A 7364-nucleotide genomic window follows, 5' to 3' on the forward strand; every position below is an offset into this window, starting at 1 on the left:
ATTTACCCCCATCAACCTCAACAAACACTAAAACTGAAAGTGGTTTAACCACCTGGAGTCATCTGCCTGAGGGAGAACTGAATCCCTGTAGAGCTGAAGGTCTGCAGACTGGAAAAGCTTTCACAGAGGAAACAGCTCAGATGATCTAATACCATAATCTGGGGTTTGAAGGCATCCTTTAGGTGCAACGCGCAGATCAATAGTCTCCATAACAGACAAGTCATTTTTCACTTATCCAGAAAATGTACTGAAATTCTTTAATAGCAAACACATGGAAAAAACAGGGAAAGCTGGACAAAATGGAAAATCAAGGACAAATGCAACAAAAAATATGGAAGCATTCACGCCTTAACATACAACACTGCATATAATTGTGTGTGTGTGTGTGTGTGTGTGAGAGAGAGAGAGAGAGAGAGAGAGAGAGAGATTCCATCAATGGAGTCATTCCTCAGCTGTGTGGGTAAGCCCTCTGAACTGTGGCATGATGGGAAACACACTCTGGCCTCCTGACCTCCCAGCACAAATCGCATTTGCCACACACGCAACCGCTGCAGGAAAGCACACGGGCACTGTTCTCACCACTGTAACGTTTTGTATAATCCCATTGGAATCCATAGCCATTAAAACAAGCCTTTGGTGAAAAAAGTCAGCATGGTATTGTAAATATTAGTCGGCCTGAGGATTTCCCACACAACAGGTTAATTTACACCCTATCACATTTGTGTTTTCATGGCATTTTAAGGGTTTTCATTTTATTGGCTAGCATTGTCAGCTGCACCCTAGCCAACAACAACTTCCATGCTGCTGGGCCCATGAGCACTGCAACTTAATGAGCAGACATCTGTCAACATGTGATTCACAAAACTAACTTCTCCGCTTTCCACAAAACAAATAAGTGAAAAGCCCTGCTTCCAGGATTGACAGTGTGTTTCTTTTACATTGTAACTATTTACCATGTTACAAAACCAACAGAAGCTGAGGGAAATGTATTAACTGATGCATATGTTTGTTATTAAAGTTACGGAACTTTAATCATTTTATAGCTTACAATTGGCCGGGTAAGTTTATAGTCTCCTGGCTGACTTGATGAGTAAACTTTCTGCGCTTCTGATTTTACCTGCATTGCTCATTCTAACAAAAAAGAATTATGCACTGTTAAAAAGGGAGACTTCTTTTTTTATCCTCTGTATTGTGTTCTAATGACTTGGCTTCTAACTAAATAAAGAACTATTTATATGCTATTCATGACTAAAATCTGTGAAAACTGTATGATCTCATCGACTATCTCTCTCTCTCTGCAGCAACCTAATGGACAGCTGGACATCGGCTGATGTTGCTATAAGCAGCAATCTAACAGCAAACAGACCTTGCGCTGGGCCATAGATCTATGGCCTATTGCATAATAACTGGATACTTTGCTGGATACTAGATCCCTCTGGATAGCTGACTGTGGAAGAGCTCATATATTAGCTTCTAGGAAATTGTTACAGTGAATGTGCACGCTTCAAACAGCAACAGGCCATTTGTCAGGTCCAGAATTAAAATACATACCATAATTCATACTTTAATATTTCAACTTCAAAAAATTCAAATGGCAGGCAGCTAACTTTAAGAAATTCCTTATTTAGCAAGTTTATCCTACTCTCCATCACATCTCATACAAGTTCTTTTAGATCTCACAAGCACTCTCGATAAAAGCCTGACCAGCCATAAAGACCGATTTCCACTCATCAGCATCAACAATGGAGTCATCCTCCAGCTATTTAATCAGTGACATTTTAATGCTGGTTGTTAAGAAGAGGAGATTTACAGGGGCTGAGAGGTGTTGCATGAAGATGGAAAAACATGGCCTGAAGTGCACCACAGCACAATGTTCCTTCTAACTCTCACAGGGGTGTTGTATAATGGAGATATATAAAATCTAAATACCTACATTAAATACAATGAATACATATAGTAAGTGCTACACCTTTAGTTGAAAGAAAACAAGGGAAATCTAAAGATAATGCCAGTTTAGGAACACAATCACAAATGAAAAAGATTTTGGTTAGAAAAATTTGAGGATTATGCTGAATAAAGACCTGTTTTTGTCATTCAGAAAGTTTGTATATATTTAAGAAAAAAAGAAAAGTAAAATAGGTTCGTCAGATTTATTAGGTAAAGATAGAGTTTGTCATAAATTCCCAGATTTCAACCAATATTTGCTCATGTTTTCAGATAAGCCAGGTTTTTTTTTCATATTTTTATAACAGAAGATTTCTGGTTTTCATTCAAGGCACATGTTATTTTTCTTGAAAATGTTTTTGACATCAATTCTCCCCAGACCTGCACTAGCAGGATGTATGGACACCACAGTCATATCATACTTTCATGTGGGAATCATGAGTACCTTGTGTGAAGAAGGTCCACAAGGACATTAAAACATGTGAGGCTTGTCAAAGCAAAGTAGATCCCTGTACAGCAGCTGACATTTCACACACTGTTTAAAGAGCTACAGAACAAAAACAAATAAATAAACACTCAAAGCCTACTGAGCAACCACACTCTCTCTCGTAAATGTTTAGCGTGTACAGACGTTCACTACCACTGTGCACACTGGCAGATAGTACAGTCTCACAGTGCCCATCAAGAACTGTCATCAGTCAAAAGCTTTGGTGTTGACAATGCTGGGCTGCAGAGAGAAAAACACACTGTTTCCCCAGAGTAAGCCGATAGATGGGGAACAAGTGAAAGTGAGAAAGTTGTGGAGTGAAGGGAGAGGCCCAGACAAGCACAGATGAAGGTCAGGTGAAAAGTAAAACCATAAAAAGTTTTATAGCAAAACTTGAAAAGTTGCTCATAGATAAACAGGGGAAGAAGAAGCAAAGACACTAGGGAGCTGGAGAGTGTTCTGTGCTGAGCTTATCTGACTTTAAAGGCAATGTTGTTGGGATGCTGAGACCTGGCCCAGTCTCCCAGGGTCATGCCTCATTGGAATACAAACATCCTGCCCTTGCTGTGTAGCTTTTAATCTGCCTCAGACTCTCCCCAGCCCTCTGCCAACTAGCCCTGTAACTAAATCCTACCTGCAGCGTATACTTTACAGGCATTTATCATCTTTGGCCATTAAGCCACATTTTCAGCACAAGTTAAAAAAACCCACAAGAAAACATAATAAAATCAAATTAGACAACTACATGTTATGTTAAGTTTATTTATGCCTAGCAATTTTAAGATTATAATTTCTTCTAATTAAGAATTACGTGTAAAGGATAGAAAGAGGCTACTAATGTTTGAGCAAGCAATTCTTATTAGAGAGATATTTAGACTCATTATTACATTGTTAATGAACAAGCACTAGTAGGCATAATCACTATTTTGCATCAGAGCCGAGACACCACCAGCATCCTGCATGCTGCTATTTCCGTAATGGGCTATGTTATTTCTTGAATGAATAGCAATTACATGCCGGATGACGCATCTGATAGTAAGTGTCTTTGGGCAATGAAGAAGTGTCAGTCAGCCTATACAGATAAAGAAAGCATGATAATGGTCAAAGAGGATGCATCATTTTCTACCTTGTGCTAAACACAATATGCTTAACATGTTAATAGAGAGCATTGGGAAAATACATTTGTCCTCATCAACAATGTTTAAAAATTGTAATAATAAAAACAACGACTTGTAATAATAATAATAATAATAATAATAATAATAATAATAATAATTTAAAGGATAGGCCTACATCACAGATTTTTGTCCTTAATTCTATGCCATATGAGGCCATTTCCCACAATGTTGCCACCAAGTTAAAAGCACACAATTGTCTTTGTATCCTGTAGTAATAAAATTTGCCTTTACTGAAACTAAAAGGCCCAAACTTGTTCCAGAATGACAATCCTCCAGTGGACAAAGTAAAATCTATACAGAAATGGTTTAATAAAGCTGGTGTAAAAGAACTCAAATGTTCTACACCTCCAGTGTAGTTCTGACCTCAACCCACCACTCGTCTACATGCCTCTGTGACCCTGTGTCCACACTGCTCCACAGCCAGGAGCATTCTTCTTGACTATCTCTCCTTAGTGCAGACCCCTCCCATACACAACTTCTTCATTTCTGCCATCCTTCTTCAAGAAAGCTACATACATTCTGTCTTTTTCTAAGATAATTTTGGGGGTTTTAATGTTCCACCTTATGGGGAAGTTACTCTGATTAGATATCACCATGCCAACAGAAGGCCATAGAGAATCAGGGGTGAAGAAAAGTAAACCCAGATGGTTCAGTGTTGAGTGATGCTCAATGTAGCAGACTCAGTGTGTGGTAAAACAAGGAAAACCCCTAAACCACACATGCAGTATCTAGACACAAGCCCACTAGTTGGCGAATGCATAATTCTCTTTTGAGATAATGCACATTGAGAACCTGATGTGAAGGACAGAATAAGGTAAAATATTCTGTTTCACTAGAAAAGCAATTGCAGTGTTAAAAGTTTCACTGTGGCAGAAGAGACAATTTTTGTTCGTAAATAAATAACTGTCATACCTCATTTTGTCATGTGGTTAGATAGTTTTGGCAAGTGTATGGATGTTCTATTAGTGTGACATTTTTAGCAGTAATTGACTACAACATTGTAAATAGATTTATAAGCTGGCACAGATGTAGGACGGCTGTACCCGTATGAGTATAGGATGGATTTTGAGGCCCTCATCAAGCTCCTCAACATATTCATCTTGCTATGCTCTTTTGCCTATGCTTTTATAAACATCTTGGGCAAAGTTGCAACAGATCCAAAATTCTTTTGTGCCTGTTGCAAACTGTACCATCGGTCTGGTCTCTGTGTGGACTGGTCTCTCTCAGAGGTTACCTACATTTATCTCCACAGCTGCCTCGGCTGCTGCTTTGAACCTAAGCAGTTATACTTGAGAACATGAGGGTGAACATTCACCAATCACCATTATCAGTGGAACTGACTGTGAAGTAGCATGTCAGGGCCTCCAGCTGTTAGGCAGACTTGCTATCAGTAACTGCTAAAACACAAGAAATTGCGATAATATTTTGCATGGTATTTTATCCTACTAGATTTTATTGACTGGAATTAATTAATTAATTTTGCAAGACAATTTTTATCACTTTTTTTCTACACTGTATACAGTATACTGTACTGTGCAAGTCTTCAGACACCCCTTATTTCTTTACATTTTGCTAGGGTAATAAAACAATAGTTATAGTGATTTATGTATATGCGAACATACATGTAAATATAGTTTACTGTGCATAAAAAGGGAGTATGACCACCATTTTTCTGCAACACATTGGGCAGACACTCTATCCAGAGCAACTTAGATTTTTCATTATAGTACATTCGTGGGTTAAGGTCCTTAGTCAAGGGCCCAACAGGGGCAACTTGGTGGTGGTTTGAACCTGGGACCTTTCAGACCATAGGCCAATGCCTTAACCACTGAGCTAGCTCTGCTCTTGAATATAGCCTGAACTTGATTAGGAAACATTTCTTGTAATTTCTTTAAGTAGTAAATAACCTTCAACAGTCTAAACACCAGAATAGGCAGGTCTGCCATTGGTACCATGCTCTATTTACAAATGAGAGCAGGTTTACACTGAGCATTTTTGACAGGTGTGGAAGAGTCTGGAGACATGGTGGTGGATGTTATGCTGCCTGTAACATTACCAAGCATGACCAATTTGGTGGTGGGTCAGTAATGGTTGGGGGAGGCATATCCTTGGACAGTACCCTGACTGCTGTGAGTTACTGGGATGCAATCATCAGTGTGATTGTCAGACCTTATGCCGGTACATTGGGGCCCTGCGTTCCTCCAGGTGCAGGACAAAGCCTGGCCTCATGTGGCAAGAGTTTGTAGGCAGTTCCTGGATGATAATGACACTGATGAATTTGACTGGCCCTCATGTTCACTTGACCAAAAAACTATTAAACACCAATGGGAAAATATATAATCAGTGTATCTGACACTAACCACCACAGTCTAACCAGAAGCTCACAGATGCTCTGACCCTGGTTTGGGAGGAGATCTCCAGGACATCATCTGCCCACTCATCATGAGCATGCCCAGATGTTGTTGGAGTGCATACAGGCATGCAGAGGCCATACAGTACACACTTCTAAATCACATTATTAGTTGCTGTAATGAAATTTAAGCAACTTGGATGTGTAGTTTTAAATACACTCCTCCTTGGGCTGATAAATTAGGTTCCTATTGCTGTTGTTATATCTTTTTGCTCTGACAAAAATATACAACGTACATTAGTAAAGATTTTTAACTGGACTATACTAAAACCAGAGTTTGATTCTTAAGCAGTGTATATAATTGTTATATAATAATGTGTGTTGTGTGTATGAAAGAGGGTGTGTGTGTATATGTGTATGTGCCTTCTGCAGTGTGAATCAGTGCATTGCTGTGACTGATTCTCTGCTCCACTATGCCCATATTCCCCCATTTCCTTTACCTTCCTGAGTAAAACACTAGGTCTCTGATAGGCTGACTTGATACGCTCAGGATCAGTTTCCTCTTTTCTTTTATTTCATTGCCCTCTTTTACCTATTTTTTCAATTAAAGTAATATAACCAAGCTGCAACAGCTTAGAAACATGCAGAGTGACACTACAACTGACTAGACTACAGTATATATAGTTATCTATTTTTTAGTAGTCCTACAAAAACATCCAGAGCATTTTACATTATCATAGACATACAAAAGAATTGTTGGATGGGAGAGATAATATGTCTCTTTATCAAATGTTTATACTGTAGTGACTGTTGTGAAATTGTTTCTGGGGTCTCACTGAAAGAAACATGATAGTTTTATCTTTATGCTCTTATCTGCGCTCCTTCTTTACACTTATAGAGAAACCTTTAAGTGGCCTATGAACTTTATTATATTATCATGTGGAAAACAATTTTATTGTTTTAAATGAAGTCAAAGAAATATACAAAGATGTGCACATTAGGCCTCTTTGCTAAGAATTTTGATCAAGAAAGTTTTCTGTTTTTCTGAATGTGAAGCACCAGCTTACCTAGATCACATCTTCATGCATTCTTGTTTCTCCCATTTTGTCATGATCTCTTTCTTTCTTTCCCCCCCACACAAAGGTCCAGTAAGTAAATATAATCTTACAATGATCTTTATAGCACATTTATCTTGATATGTTATGATGGTTTTAATAATAGCAATTAGTCATAATAATGTATAGAGAAAAGGAGAGACTTGGAGATCTGTGTATACGGGGACCAAAATTATCAAGAAGATACTCAGAGTAAAATGAGATAATAAACGCGAAAACTGTTGTTTTCATTACAGGGATGTCTGTGTGCATTCCTGCACGGCTCCTCACTCAGCCGTACAGCTTTAGGT

Source organism: Clarias gariepinus, chromosome 4, assembly GCF_024256425.1.
Source record: "Clarias gariepinus isolate MV-2021 ecotype Netherlands chromosome 4, CGAR_prim_01v2, whole genome shotgun sequence".
Classification (NCBI taxonomy): Eukaryota; Metazoa; Chordata; class Actinopteri; order Siluriformes; family Clariidae; genus Clarias; species Clarias gariepinus.